Below are 16,738 nucleotides of genomic sequence, written 5' to 3' on the forward strand. Positions count from 1 at the left end.
GTCATTTTGATACATGTCTTGTACAGTTTGTTGTCAGAATCAGAATCAGAAAGAGCTTTATTGCCAGGTATGTTTGCACATACAAGGAATTTGTTTTGGTGTCAGAAGCTTCCACAGTACAAACAGACTAACAGTGACAGGACACAGATAATAAAAATAATAATATTAGTAATTAGTAAAATATAATTAGTAAAATACACAATATACAAAACAATTTGATTAAAATAAATTATAAAAACACAATATTCAAAAAATAGACAATAGATGGTATGTACAGGTATGCATGTACAAATGCAAGGAAAAGTAAACGTGTGGTGTGTTAAATAAATAAATGTATAAATAGTGTTTAAGTATTGTACATGTTTATTGTGCATGTTAAGTGGAGGCATTAACTGTTCATGAAGTGGATTGCCAGAGGGAAGAAACTGTTCCTATGCCTGGCCGTTCTAGTGCTCAGAGGATTCAGTGACTGCAGAGTATACTTGTATCAGCAGCTCCTGTGACAGGTTGAAATTCTTCAGCTGGTGAAGGAAGTATATGTGGAACTCCTACTTCAGGTCCTGAGAGATGTTGTTGCCCAGGAACCTGAATGACTCCACTGCTTCCACAGTGCTGTTCATGATGGTGAGAGTGGGGAGTGCAGGGGGGTTTCTCCTAAAGTCCAGGATCATCTCCACAGTTTTGAGTGTGTTAAGCTCAAGGTTGTTATAACTTCACCAGACAGCCAGCTGTTCAACCTCCAGTCTGTAAAGCAGATTCATCACCGTCCTGGATTTGGCCGATAAGTGTGGTGTTGCCTGCAAACTTCAGGAGTTTGACAGAGGGGTCTTTTGCGGTGCGGTTGTTGGTGTACAGGGAGAAGAGCAGTGGGGAGAGAACGCACCCCTGGGGGACACCAGTGCTGATTATGAAGGCTTTGGATGAGAATTTTCCCAGCCTCACTAACTGTTGCCTTTCTGTTAGAAGTTAGTGATCCCCTGACAGATGGAGGCGGGCACAGGGAGCTGGGTTAGTTTGGACAGGAGGATGTTTGGTATGATGATGTTGAAGGCCAAGTTGAAGTCCACAAACAGGATCCTCACATAAGTCCCTGGTTTATCCAGATGTTGTAGGATATAATACACTTGTTGTACAGAGCAGGTATTGCAACATGTGAAAAATAATTATGAGAGGGCTTGCAATAGCGCTTATGTTTAAGCAGAATGACATGCTCTATGTCGCAAGTCTGGGATGCTTGTTATAGGGTCCCAAGGCAGAGGGCTAATGCCTTCATTGCTGCCACATAGGATCAGCCGGCCGCTGCACATACATCGCTAATAGATACTCCACTGGACCATGCCCAGGAGGAGGCCATGCCTCTGGTGGAATTTGCTCTGACGCCTATGTGGCATTGTAGGCTGATAGAAGCGTAGGCAAGAGCGATAGCATCCACCAGCCAACGGGATAACCTTTGCTTTGTGACGGGAGGCCCTTTGGTGCAGCCTCCGAAGCTTGCAAAGAGCAGTTCCAACTGTCTGAACTGGGCGGAGCACTCTATATATGTTCTCAGGGCCCGAATTGGGCAGAGTAGGTGTAATTGCTGCTCGTCTTGTGCGTGGGAAGATAAGAGAGCGAAATCACTTGTGCTTTGAACAGAGTTGAAAGCACTTTAGGCACATAGCCATGTCTTGGTCTGAGGACGACATTAGAGTCACCTAGGCACATAGCCATGTCTTGGTCTGAGGACGACATTAGAGTCACCTGGTCCAAACTCAAGTCTACCGCGTAGACTTTGAGCATGGATGGGGTACGGCTTTGCTTCGGGGGCTGGGTCGCTGCTGAGGTGCAGAACGCGAGAGCAGAGAGGCGAGACTTGCGCTTTGCCATGAGTGTTCATCCCCAGCCGCTCTCGTAGTAAGCGCATCAGTCTTCATTGAATGTGACTTGTGGGGGCAGGCCCGGCAAGCCACACAACTATATGATCTGAGTCTTGACCTGACAGGGGATTCCCTTGCTGCAGTGAACTCGTTTAGTCCCGCTCACTCAGCCCTACGGCTCCATTATTTCTTCGTCTCATTCTTGAGAAAAAGAGAACAGCGGAGAACGAGGGGAGGTGTCGCAGCGACGCGAGACTCGTGCTCTCATAGTGAGAGTGTCCGTCTCAAATGAACGCGGCTTGCGGGGACATGCCCAGCAAATGGCACGCTCAGAGGTGTGGCATTTTGAAATAAACGTGGCGAAAATATGCTCTTTTAGTGAATCAGCTCATGTTATACTCACCTGATAGTAGCAGGAGAGGAGCGTCATTCTCAGTCTCGTGAGTCAGCAGGGTACACAAGAATATTGCCATAGTAGTCGCCGGAATGGCCGCAGGTGAGACGATGCAGTCAGCTGCAGCGGGCTGAGTCAGCTGGCCGGAGTCCGCTGTTCTGCTGAATAGATACTCGTTCCGCTGCCTGGCCTAGCTGTTTTCGTCTGCAAGAAGGCTTCTTCGAGAAATCAGCAAAGTGTTTTTGTCGCTGAAGGAGATCAAATCTGAATCCTATGGCGAAATGACCGTCTTTTATAGTCAGATGCCCTGACCCTTCTGGCAGGCTCTGCGCTCAGATCGGCGGGAGGTGCACCGATTGGTTTACGCAGTTACGCCGCTCCGCCATAGGTTTGTGCATTTCCCACTGACCAGCCAATAGTGTGCGTTTACTCTCTGCACCGTTATGGCTGTGCAGTAGCACTGTGTTATTTAATAAAAATATTTAAGTATTCTGAGAAAAAGGGGTTTTCCCCATAGCATATAGCTACACAATACGACTGACAGTTCAAAAGGGAACTAGGTCTACACTATTGTCTTCTGCTTATCTGAGTTCAACTCATTTCATAATTGATGACCTTACACAGTTATTGAAGCATCAGTCGACACCATTGTCAAAACGATCCCCATTCACACGGATCCGCGAAAATGACTAAAAACCCTGTATTCTACTGCCAGGCCATCAGATGGCGATGAAACACTATAGACTGAACACGTAATACGCATGTGCATGACCTCATCGTCTTCAGAGATTCACATTTTGATTGTTTACGAGGAGACTGTTTTCAAACATTTGCGTTATCACGCCCCAAAACATCATTTTGTCGTGTAGATGAACGGAAAAAGTGTAACATGGAAATGGTGTCGTGTAAATAGCCCCTAAGAGAGTTAAAATAACAGTGAAGCAGTGTTAAAGTTATAATTAAGATATAACTAAGTTATAATTAATTATTAAAGGGATACTCCACCGTTTTTTCATATTAAACTATGTTATTCCCTTAACTAAGACGAGTTGATACATACCTCTCTCATCTCAGTGCGTGCACTCAATCGCTCTGGCGCGCAGCGACACTTTGATAGCACTTAGCTTAGCCCAGTATATTCAATGGTATCTAACAGCAATGAATTTAGAAGTGACCAAACACATCAACGTTTTCCCTATTTAAAAACAGTTACACGAGTAGTTATACGACCAAGTATGGTGACACAAAATAAAACGTGCCGCTTTTCTAAGCGGGTTAAAAAGGATAACTATAATGTATGGCGGAATAGCACTTTTGGGAATACTTCGACTCGGCGCAGTAAAAAGTCACGCCTGATCCTCTTCCCACTATTGACAGAAGTGAGAGGAAGAGGATCAGGCGTGACTTTTTACTGCACTTTTTAAAGTGCTATTCCACCATACATTATAGTTATCCTTTTTAACCCGCTTAGAAAAGCGCCACTTGGTCGTATAACTACTCGTGTAACTGTTTTTAAATAGGGAAAACGTTGATGTGTTTGGTCACTTCTAAATTCATTGCTGTTAGATACCATTGAATATACTGGGCTAAGCTAAGTGCTATCAAAGTGTCGCTGCGCGCCAGAGCGATTAAGTGCACGCACTGAGATGAGAGAGATATGTATCAACTCGTCTTAGTTAAGGGAATAACATAGTTTAATATGAAAAAACGGTGGAGTATCCCTTTAACTGATTAATTGAGTGATAATTGACAATTATTGAAGACACCTGATGTTAACAAGCAGAATCACTAAAGGAGAAAAACACACCGTTATGGTGATCAGTGTTTGCTTTAGTTGGGCCCTTGACTTTTTATGTACCCTTATTTTAACACTTTTGAGTGTGGTCTAAAATAAACTTGCAGGAGAGTTAATTTAACACTGGAGTTTTTGCTGTGTAGGGGAGAGCGGGGCACAAAGTAACGCTTTTTGACTTTCTCAGTTTGTGTAAATCTACTTATGGTTCAGAGTATTTATTTTTTCCCACATTACTTTCCCACATGTCTAGTACAATTATGTGTTTTTGTTTTATTAATACAGTATATACTTTTTTCTTGATATACCCCGAAAGAATGGAAGTGAAATGTGACAACATGCCCCATAGGTGGGGTACATTGTAACATGTGTGGGGGCACATTGTAACATAATATATGACAGCTTAAAATGTTATCTGATCTAATAAAAAAAATATACAAAACAAACTAAAATATTTTCTAAATAAAATACAATTAAAAAAAAATTTCATATAAAATAATGGCAATTTTTAATAATTAAATATAAACTCATTTTTGAGTTTTGACTACGAACACATGAAAACACAGCTATACAACATAGTTCAAAACAAATAAATAATTAGTAATTTTTGAACATTGACTCTGTCTTTATTCACCTTTTTCTCACGTTTTCTCAATAAAATTAATAAAAGTATAGAATATAATAGCATATTTCTAATAGGGGCACATTGTAACGCAGTGTTACAACATGCCCCCGCCTGCACAAATGGGATTTAAACCCTGCTAGTGTCTTCTGCTAGTTAGTGAAGCATTAAAGAACTATCTCAACAGTTAAATAACATCTTGGAGATTAAAATAATATCAGATTTGTCTTATTTTAAATAAACACAAAAAATAGAGATGAAAAATTAACTTAAGTAAGAAATTTACTTTTGCTATGGTTTAATAAATGTCTATGGATATCTTCCAAAAAAAAAAACATTTTGGCGGATTTTTTTTTCCGTTTTTTCGCCCAATTCGGGCCCTGAGAACATATATAGAGTGCTCCGCCCAGTTCAGACAGTTGGAACTGCTCTTTGCAAGCTTCGGAGGCTGCACCAAAGGGCCTCCCGTCACAAAGCAAAGGTTATCCCGTTGGCTGGTGGATGCTATCGCTCTTGCCTACGCTTCTATCAGTGTTGATATGGCAACTAGTAAATACACAAAGTTTCGTCATCCAAGCATGTGCGGAAGTATTTAAAACAAGCGTGTTACAACTAGCCCCGCGTTAGGTAGTGCCCCGCGCTCCCCTATATATAGATGAAGTGTGATCTTGACGCATCTGTCAGTGCAACACTTCTGGAGGTTGTGAACTTGTGGTTTCACAAGCACAAACTTAGTAGCCTAATAAAAGCTTCATGGTACACACACATATAGCAACACAATGTGTTAGTGATGTGATGGAAAAATAAAAAGTGTAAAAAAAAAACACTGTATTGGGTCACTTAAAAATAACTATATTTCATTATGTTGAAATAGTTTTCTCTGACAAATAATCAGTAGCTACAATAGCTGGGTTTCCATCCAAACATAAAGTTTAAAAATTTTACATTTCCATCACTCGTTTCTGATGCGATACTTCAAAATATGCATAAAAACAGGGTGATGGAAACATAGCTGATGAGAGGATAAATATATTTTTGTATTGATTTGTGTGGAACTGATTTTAAAGCACTTTGTTCAATGTCAAACATAATACTTCTTTATGGACTTGGTTGGTTTCTGGACGCCACTGTACAGTTCAGCTCACTTCCTGATCCAGAGCTTTTCAAAGTCAACACAGTTTTACACCAGAGATCTTTCTGATCGCTTCTTCAGCTGTATCATAGAGTCAGGACTAAACACTGATGAGAACAGAGGAAATTACCAACCAGAGGAGGAGCTGATGTTTAAAGGAAGAGCTGTAACTATATATAATGAAGAGGAAGACTGACAGAAACACAACATGGCTGATAAGTGTGATCTGTGTCTGCTGGGACTGATCATTCTCTCTTCACTTCTCACAGGTAAAGAAATCTGTATTTTCTCTAAAGACATTTAGTGGAATTAGTCTGGAAAGAGTTCATTTAAACATGCTCAGTTTATTCTTGCACACATTCACGTTGTGATCTCAGAGTTGTGTATTGATACACACAGATCATACTGTATTATTCCTGATACTGGACATAGTGTCACTCAAACATCTGATGATGAAGAATGATCTTCATATTAAGAGTGTAAGGGTGGATTTCCTGCAGAGGTTCAAGCTGCAAGACTGCTGAATGACTAAAGAAAAGTTGTCAGCAAGATGGTAGAAAACTGTACATTTCTTGTCTATTCCACCCACTGCTATTTATACCAACAACGGAAATAAGCGCAGTTACAATAGATTAATATGTGGGAGAGCGTTGCTATAGAGAGTGACGATATTGTATTGCAATATGTAGCACTTCAAAGTCAATACCAAATCAAAACTATTTAGCACATTATTTGTAATTGAAAAGGTTTAATGACAAAATATGGTTATAGTTATACTTAAAGGACAAGTTCGGTATTTTACACTTAAAGCCCTGTTTTCAGATCGTTTCTGATGAAATACAATGGTTAAGATTGAACTTTGGACAAATGCTGCTGTTCCGAGAATTTTAGGTTTTTGTGTTAGCACCCCCCACCCCCACACACACACACACCTTAACAATGGCTGCATAGGTGCACTGGAATAATCCTTCCTAAAACGCATTAAACTTTCGTTTACAAAGACGTGAAACTCACCGAGTGGTCAGGGGTGTTCACTGATATGCACACACAAAAATCGCTGCAAAATATGCTTTCCAACAGGTTTTATCGTAGTTTTTGTCCAACTCCATTGACTTGTATAGGACGTGCTGTGAGACCGCAGCACCTTTACGGTATTACTCCGCCGCTTCTTCTTCTGCTTCTTCTGTGTATTCAATGAAATGCCAGTGGTTTGCTTGCAATTGCCAAAGGTGCATTATCACCACCAACTGGGCTGGAGAGTCTATTATTCAAGCTCTCAACGGAAGAATGTACGGGTGTGAGGCGTTTGGAAAAATAGGTCCACAGTTTTACAACGAATGGTAAAACACCTGTTTGAAAGCATCTTTTGCAGCGATTTTTGTGTGAGCATATCAGTGAACACCAATGTTGTTTTCGTCAACGATGACGATAACGAAATGATTTCGTTGACGCACCTTTTTTTTATGACGATAACGCGACGATGACTAGCTAAAAATGGCTCTAAGGTGACTAAAACATGACGAGACGTTTGCACAATGCATGTCATTTCTGCCTATTTTGCGTGAAATCTGTCTGTTTAGAGCTAAAAAAGTATCAGCAATGCTGCCGCTTCCTATCCTTGTTTTGGGTACGCCCGACACCCGGCTGCCGCCATGCCGCGCACCAGATTCCACACAAGTTCACAACAACAACACACCTGCGGCTGCGGCTAGTCACTCGCCACACATCTTCGATATGAGGCGCCGGACTGGACAAAAGCGAAACGAACTGCGCGAGCGAGCGACAGTGCGCGAGAGAGACCGAGTGTGTCTGCGCGCGAGAGAGACCGAGTGTACACGAGAGAGACCGAGTGTGTCCGAGCATTAGTTTAGTAGGCTAATTGGTACAAAGTTATATAATTATTATATAACTTAGATTATAACATAAATTATAACATAAATTATTATTTGACTAATTATATAATAAAGCCACAATTGCCAAAGAAAGAATGTTTTTATTCCTGGCTTTTTTTTTTTGTAAAACATTGATTCCACTGTTACCACTTTATCTGTGTGTAATGTTGTAGTAGCTCAAATTGAATTGAGTTACAACACTCGAATTGCAACACTTGCTACAACCTGTCAAACCTAAGCCCATTTCCAATACTTTTTATCCTAAATTAATTTGTTAAAGACTACTTTTTTTTTTCTAAAATTGACTAAAACTTGACTAAAACCTTTTTGTGTTTTCGTCGACTAAAACTTGACTAAAACTATCAAGTTTATAAGTGACTAAAATGTGACTAAAACTAAAAAGCATTTTCGTCCAAAAGACTAAGACTAAGACTAAAACTAAAAGGGCAGCCAAAAACAACACTGGTGAACACCCCTGACCACTCGGTGAGTTTCACGTCTTTGTAAACGAACGATTTTTCCAGTGCACCTATGCAACCGTTGTATAGGTGGGGGGTGCTACCACAAAAACCTAAAATTCTCGGGACAGCAGCATTTGTCCAAAGTCCAATCTTAACCATTGTATTTCATCAGAAACTATCTGAAAACAGGGCTTTAAGTGTAAAATACCGAACTTGTCCTTTAAAATAGTTACAAAATAGATGTATGAGATGATGATAACTTATACCATTAATCTTACCCAGTATGTAAATGTTTCCTGAGAGAGAGAGAGAGAGAGAGAGAGAGAGAGAGAGAAGAGGAAGTAGAGAGAGAGAGAGAGAGAGAGAGAGAGAGAGAGAGAGAGAGAGAGAGAGAGAGAGAGAGAGAGAGAGAGAGAGAGAGAGAGAGAGAGAGAGAGAGAGAGAGAGAGAGAGAGAGAGAAGAGGAAGTAAAGAGAGAGAGCCAGAGCATAAAAAGAGCCAGAGCAACAGTTTCAATCTTTTTTTATCCTTTCCTGACCATGTGACTTTAACCCAACTGTGAGACGTTAAACTTTAAAGTGTCAGACCAACTGCAACAATGAGCAATTAAAGACATTTAAAGAGGATTTTGGGCAAATTGCTGAAAAATCATATATAAAGTAACTTATAAGATGATTTAATGGATTATCACTTTCAACCAATAGATGGCACAGTTACTAAATCGATGTGATGTGGCCAGAGTGAAGTGACAATAACACATGCAAAGTTTGGTGTCAATATGTGAAGGCATTGCAGAAATAAAGCCTGAAAAGTCATTTTGGCATCATGCCTCAACTTTGCTGCTGTGCTATACAAAAACAGTTTTGTCTATCGACACGAAATCCATACTTCCGGACAGGAAGTTCGGCCAAATAAGATAAACTTGGTATCTATGTTCTCGGCGTGTCCCAAGGAATCGTTTAAGACCAGTGACATTACGATAGGCAGATTTATTCAAAAGTTATTAGCATTTTTGGACATTTTGCTATAACTTTTTTACCACAAGGTGGTGCTGCTCTGAAACTTTTTGAGTACCTTCAAGGCATGGTGCCGATGACTCATACCGAGTTTCTTAATGATACGCTAATGTGTTCATAAAGCATAGCATTTTATGTCACAGTACTGTATTGATGTCAATGGGAATTTCATGTTTCCTTCATCTCAGTGCAATAAGATTTTGTGACTTTTTCTAAATGATCTATCTATACACACACAAAAAAAACTCGGCTTGATTCGGTTGTTCTGAAGGTATTTAAAAAAAAAAATAATAATCACACTCAATTGTGTTTTTTTATTTTTCATTTGTCAAAAAAATCTATAAATCCAGAATAAATATGAAAATGTCCATACCTCAATGTACTAGAGCAAAAAAGCAATGTGGAATGAACATGATCACAGACACACAGGGCCGTCGCTAGTGGGGTGAAAGGTGGTGACAATTATAGGGGCCCTCGCTGCCCAGGGGGCCCCACAAAATCCTGCAGTTATATATATATAGGCCCCTGTTGTATGAATAATTCTAATATTTATATTAGTTGTATGCCTGAGATTTAAATGAAAACCACAAAAACATGCAATTTGGTTAAATATATGTTTTCCAAATATTCTCTTACCTCCCTATAAATGGTTTAGTCCGATCTAAAATATTTATTAATTAGTCAGTCAGTGACAAACATCAGATAGACCCAATAAAATTGTAAGTCCCACCCCAGCTTGTGAACAACCAATCAGAGTTGAGGCGGCAGTGCCTGAAGTTAATGATGAACTTGGTGGAAGAGCAGGAGACTGACTGACTGACAAAATGTCGGGAAAAAGAAAATATAAATCAGGGAACCAAAAACGCCATGAAAAGAAGGAAAGGGAGGCCAGGAGAGTTGTTGTACCCCAGTCGATCAAGACGTTCTTAAGACAGGTTGTATTATTATTTAGCTGGGAATAAGAAAACTACCGTCTACAGCCTGCCGGGTCCTGTCACTCTTTATTATCGGTGCGCACCACAATCCACCGAATGATTATGTGGTCAAAATTCCTGTCTTTTACACCATTGTAAATAGAGTTAAAAAATTGACACGAGTCACGACGCATTGCATTATGCACCTGACCTGCCGGCTGATGATGTATTTATTACATCAAGAAAACACGAATACACACTGCACTTGAATGAATACATTTTATATTTATTTAATAATATTATCTTTATTAAAAAATAAGACAAGAAAATTACTTTTTTTTTTTACATTTGACTGCATTCTTGTCAATTAATAAATGTTTACTTTTTGATTTATGAATTATAACAGACTGATGGGGAAAAAAAAACTTTATTTTGCTGTTACTTTTTAAAAAATTGGTTTTATTATTATTTAACTATTTATTTTTATTAGTTGAAATTTTTATATACATTTAACTTTTAAAATAAAGGTTTTACAACAACATCATCTTCTGCTATATGTGGGCCTCCATGCTCATCTATTGTACAGTATATGATATTGGTGGAGGGTGGTGGGGGCCCACATCAATATTTTTTTCAGGGGGCCCTGAATCCTCTAGCTACGGCCCTGCAGACACATGCACGCGCGCACGCACACACACACACACACACACACACACACACACACACACACACACACACACACACACAGGTGTGTTTACTCTTTACTCGTGTTCCTATCTGCTCATTGGATTTTTTTTTCTCTCTTTTTGGGGGTTGTTTACTTTTACTTTTTTTTTTTGGATTATTGAAATAAATAATATTTAACTGCATTCAAGTCTTGTTTTTTAGCGTCATTACTGCAAATTTATGTGGCATTATTGCAAAAACAAGACACTTCAAAAGACCTCAAATAACAACAAAAAATACAGATTTAATGTATTTTAAAATGTTTAAATATATATATTCATAACAAAAGCTGTTATAAGAGCAGTCAGTCACATCCAAAAAAATGAATGGATCTCTATGGCGCCTCTGCTGGAAGTGTATGGTAATTACACATTTTGGCAAAACTATATTATCTGCAAAAAAAATTCTAACCAGCAGAAGAAGAATTATGCATCTCACACCGAGATCAATATCCAGAAACAACTAATTTAATTTCGATCATCATTAATGGGTTTTCTTTTTTCATAAAAAGGTAATATTTCATATGCATGCAAATGGTGTAGCTGAGGTATTTTGCAGTAAATAGGTACAAAAGTACTTCAAATCTCCCAAAACATAGCATTAATGTATAGATGAGAAGTAAACCAAAAAAAATTATATATTATGTGTATTATTAAAAATGTAATAAAAATAAAATAAAATACAATCACTCTATACATTTTTGGGGTCATATTGAGTGCAAACAGGAAACAAGAGACATATGAGGAAAAGATGGTTCGGTCCTGTGTCTGTTGGGAAACTTCCCGCTAAAACTGTATAAGAATGTTTAGAGAGTGTTATCCTTTTAGGAGAACATTCTGGTAACAAAAATAAAATTATCTACAGAAAACATTACAAGAACAACATAATGCTCTCAAAACATTCATAGAACAACAACATTTCTATCTGGGATGAGCTCATATTGTCAAGTCAAGTCAAGTCACCTTCATTTATATAGCGCTTTTAGCAATATTGATATCGAGTGTTACGACGCTTCTTTGGCTCAGAACCGTCTAGGTACGTTAGAAGGGGAACATAAAACCAATTCAGTAACACCAGTCACCAATTATCACTAAATGAAATGAGAACCAGAGAGACACAACAAAATCAAGTAAAGATTGATTTAATAAAAGATAAAGTAATTCATATTTTACATAGGAACAAAACAAAAACGGAAGGAGCAAAAAGGGAAAACAGGATTGTGCCAAACAAACAAAAATAATATAATCAAAAAGGAACCACCAACTAAACCATTTATCTCTAATCCTAAACTAAAAAAAAGAAAGATCAAAGAAAAAGTCTTCAACGTCCGTGACGTCGTAACTAAACTTCACTAACTAAAACAAAAATACAGAGGGTGGCACAAATCCCTAACCTAGTGTATTTAGACAGAAGTTTAGCTAAGTGTGTAAATGTATGTCACGTGACGGTCTTACCTATCCCCTCTCCTCCTTCCCGCTTAACCCAGCTTTGAAAAGCTGTTTAACTCTTTCATAGCAAATAAGAAGTTTTTGGGGCAACCAAAAACAAGGCACAATTTACATGACACTACATACTTCAAGCAAAAAGCATGACACAAATCAAGCAAAAAGAAAACAAACACATCATAAGACAGAACATAAATAGCGGACTGCAAACAACGTTTAGTTGCATGCCGCCACCTACTGTACTGGAGTGTGTATAATCATATCATTTAAATTCTACTCCACAACCCTGAGTCTTTTAAACATTTAAATAGTGCCTTCCTGGTAATCATTATTTCTTCTCCCTCTCCTTCTGATCCCAGTATCCCTACCAGATTCCACTCCCGTCCTGCCTCCTGAACCTTATCTTTAAGCACCCGTCTTTCCACCTCATTCAATGTACAGTACAATATTACATGTTCAACATTTTCTTTAACCCCACAGTTTTCACAGTTCTCACTATTCCTTTTCTGTGCCATTCAGCCCTGTGTGATCCACTCTCAATCTTATCATTACAATTTCCTCTCGTCTGGTCTTTTCCATGTAATTCTTTATGCTGACAATTTTTTTGTATTTTATAATATCTCCTACCTTTTATGTCTTTCTCCCACCATGTTTGCCATATTTCAAGTCCTTTCTTCTTAACCACTGCTTTACCTTCACCTTTTCCTAGTGGAATTGCAATTATTATTACCTTTAGCAGTGCCTCTTTAGCCAGTTTGTCTGCTATCTCGTTCCCTTTAACCCCCTCATGTGCTGGCACCCAACAAAACTGTACATCTATGCCACCTCGATGTAATCGAAATAAACTGTGGAAAAGTTCTATTAGTAGGTCTTCTCTGACCGATGTCATTGACTGAATACTTTTTATGACCGCTAACGAGTCTGTGCATAGTACCACCCTATCAGGTCTGACCTCTTCAACCCACTGTAGAGCAATAATGGCTGCCACTATTCCTGCTGTATATACAGATAACCAATCAGATAGTCTTTTGGAGAGATTTATTTTAAATTCTGGGATATATATTCCAACTCCATACATTCCTGTTTGTTCTTGGATCCGTCTGTGTAAATCTTTAAATAATTATAATAACTGTTTCTTATGTACATGGTTGTTTTAACTCCCACTTCCTCCATTCTCCACTCTCTTTTCTTTTCCAAGATATTAATATCAACCTTTACTTCTGGAAAAAGCCATAGTGGAATACTACTAACTGGATTGGCCGTTGTCACGCCCGGCTATGCAGTGCTGGGTGTGTCTCTCCCTGGTTTGGCCCGGTGTGGGTAATCAAGCCTGCATTGCCTACTGCTGCTGTTCTGTGTCACTTTTAGGTGGAGCTGTTGCGGTGGGCCGTGCCGTGCTAATTGGTGGACCGATGAGAGAGTCTTTAACCCTCTGAGGTCTGAGGGGTTTTTGGGGTCCTTGAGATGTTCTGACATGCCCTGACATTTGTGCTTTTTTCAGTTGCTTATAAACATATTAATGGCAAAAAAAAATTACACACTATTTAGCACAAACAGGGCTACCATAATATGTGAGCAACAAGAATGTACATGTCTGCATTTTTGAGAGAATAATGTTTATGCGTGGTTATTGAAAAAACTAAAAACTAAAGTTTCTGAAATAAGGCCATAAAACACATACTAAATATGTGCCAATAAGACTTTTGTCTAATAGATGTCATTGCCTAGTGTTTTTTCTTCAAAATGATGTGAAAATCATCCTGCCCTTATCATTCACATAACACAATACATTGATTTGAATTTTGCAAAGCACTTTCTGTTTGGAAAGGCAATATGCGGAGTGGGCGTCAACGATCATGCATATTTAGTGGTTCACACCTTAGGAGACAATGGGGCCTGCATACTTAATGACCCTTTCATTCAGGTGTGTGACTGAGCCACAAGAATGCAAGAGCAACAGTTGGAAGCATCTCAATTATTTTTTATTTTTCCACATAGTGTGCTTGCAATTTGGCCTATAATATCCAAGGAAAACATGTCTAGTAATTGTGCAGTTAATTCTCATACTGTATTTTCAGTTTTGGAATATTTATCCTCTCCCCAAATTTGTCACTAATAAAACACAATAAAAATTATTTAAAGAAAAGGCTTATTACCTTATTACCTTTTAATAGTTTGTTTACATCTACCTTGTAAATATATTTTTTTATTAAAAAGGTTACAATTACAACAACAATTCAAGTGTAATCTTTCTTTGTAAAAACTAAAGTATACATTTTATCATACATATTTCAAAGTTAAGGATTTGATTGATTATTTGATTACTTTATTTTTGACAAAACATACTATATTTAACATGAGCAAATATTGGCAAACAAATATTGGCTTATTTGAGTTGGCAGATATTTTACAGTAAAAATGTATAATCTATCCAAAACTAATCAACGAAATGTTGTCTTTCATATGTCTGTAACATAGGTCTTTCGTTTTTATTATAAGAAATATAAATGTTAATTTGCAGTTTAATACGTTGCTTATACAAATACATTTTATTTCAACATTTCAGTCGATTTTTACTCAGTATAGCAATACAGTTTGCTAAAACCGAAACATTCATTCACAAACAGAAACGCCTGACTGTAACGTTGTTTTTATGAAATATTAGGGCATATAAATGTTAATTTTCAGTTTACTCATCTCAGTATAGCAATACAGTTTGCTAAAACATCATCATTCATTCACACAGAGACGCAATTTAAATTTAAACTGTCTTTTTGCGAGCTGTGATAAACAGCGCGCATCTCTGCGGCTGCCGTTCATTCATTCACAGAAACGCGATTAACCCTCTGGGGTCTGATGTGTTTTTGGGGCCCTTGGGATGTTTTGACATGCCCTGACATTTGTGCTTTTTTCAGTTATTTATAAACATGTTAATGGCAAAGGTGTAAATTCACTCTATATAGCACAAACAGGGCTACCATAATATGTGAGGAACATGTATGTAGATGTTTGTATTTTTAAGAGAATAATGTTTATGCGTGGTTATTGAAAAAAATAAAAATGAAAGTTGCTGAAATAAGACCACAAAACTCATACTAAATATGCGTCAATAAGACTTTTGACTAATCAATGTTGTCGCTTCGAGTTCTGGCTTCAAAATTATGTGAAAATAGTCTTGCTTTATCGTTCACAATAAAACAATACATTGATTTAAATTGTGTAAAACAGGTTTTGCTTGGAAAGCCAATATGCGAGGGGGGCGTGAAGGAGGAGTGGTTTACACCTGAGAATACAATGTCCCACCCATTATGCGTAATGACTCTGCATAATGAGCCATTCATTCAGGTGTGACACTGACTGAGCCAAGAATGAATGCAAGGACAAAAGATATATTTAGAAGAAGACTTATATTGACCATTTAAGATTTTGCTTACATCTATCTTGTAAATATGTTTTGCTATTTTATTAAAAAGGTTACAATTACAACAATAATTACAATTTCAACAATATTTCAAGTGTACTCTTTCTTTGTAAAAAAAAATTATTATAGCCCTACATTTTATCATATGTATTCATTAGTTTGAATATAGCCAACATTGGACCAGCTAACATCTTAGTTGATGACTTTATTTTTGACAAAATAGTATTATATATATATCTATCTATATATATATATATATATATATATATATATATATATATATATATACACACACACACTACTGGTCAAAAGTTTTAGATCGGTAAGATTTTTTATGTTTTTAAAAGAAGTCTCTTCTGCTCACCAAGGCTGCATTTATTTGATAAAAAACAATAAAGCAAAACAGTATTATTATGAAATATTATGACAATTTAAAATGACTGTTTTCTATTTTAATATATTTTAAAGTGTAATTTATTCCTGTGATCAAAGCTGAATTTTCAGCATCATTACTCCAGTCTTCAGTGTCACATGATCCTTCAGAAATCATTCTGATATGATGATTTGATGCTCAAAAAACATTAATTATTATTTTCAATGTTGAAAACAGTTGTGTACAATTTTTTTTCAAAATTCTTTGATGAATAGAAAGTTCAAAAGAACACCATTTATTTAAAATAGAATATTTTCTAACATTATAAATGTCTTTACTGTAACTTTTGATCAGTTTAACTCATCCTTGATGAATAAAAGTATTGATTTATTTTATTTATTTCCCCCAAAAATAAAATTTTAATTCTTACTGACTCCAAACTTTTGAATGGTAGTGTTTAATGTTACAAAAGCTTTCTATTTCAGATAAATGCTGTTCTTTTGAACTTTATATTCATCATAGCATCATGAAATAAAATAGTAAACAACTGTTTTCAACACTGATAATAATCATAAATGTTTCTTGATCCTCAAATCATCATATTAGAGTGATTTATGAAGGATCATGTGACACTGAAGACTGGAGTAATGATGCTGAAAATTCAGCTTTGATCACAGGAATAAATTACATTTTA

At 37.4% G+C, this 16,738-nt stretch overlaps 3 protein-coding genes across 4 annotated transcripts in view; 2 read left to right on the forward strand and 1 right to left on the reverse strand.

The window, feature by feature from the left end:
* LOC309501356 (uncharacterized protein) overlaps nucleotides 1-16,738 on the reverse strand; it is a 193,756-nt gene that overhangs the window by 110,291 nt on the left and 66,727 nt on the right. The gene's annotated exons all lie outside the window — the stretch shown is intronic.
* LOC309501195 (uncharacterized protein) overlaps nucleotides 1-16,738 on the forward strand; it is a 70,642-nt gene that overhangs the window by 41,854 nt on the left and 12,050 nt on the right. The gene's annotated exons all lie outside the window — the stretch shown is intronic.
* Nucleotides 5,991-16,738, forward strand: part of LOC309508495 (uncharacterized protein) — a gene marked incomplete at its 3' end in the record, with an annotated part of 36,429 nt that continues 25,681 nt past the window's right edge. The window contains exon 1 of the mRNA XM_082183146.1: nucleotides 5,991-6,065. The remainder of the gene's footprint in view (nucleotides 6,066-16,738) is intronic.

Source organism: Leuciscus leuciscus, assembly GCF_965113295.1.
Source record: "Leuciscus leuciscus genome assembly, chromosome: 1".
NCBI classification, from domain to species: Eukaryota; Metazoa; Chordata; class Actinopteri; order Cypriniformes; family Leuciscidae; genus Leuciscus; species Leuciscus leuciscus.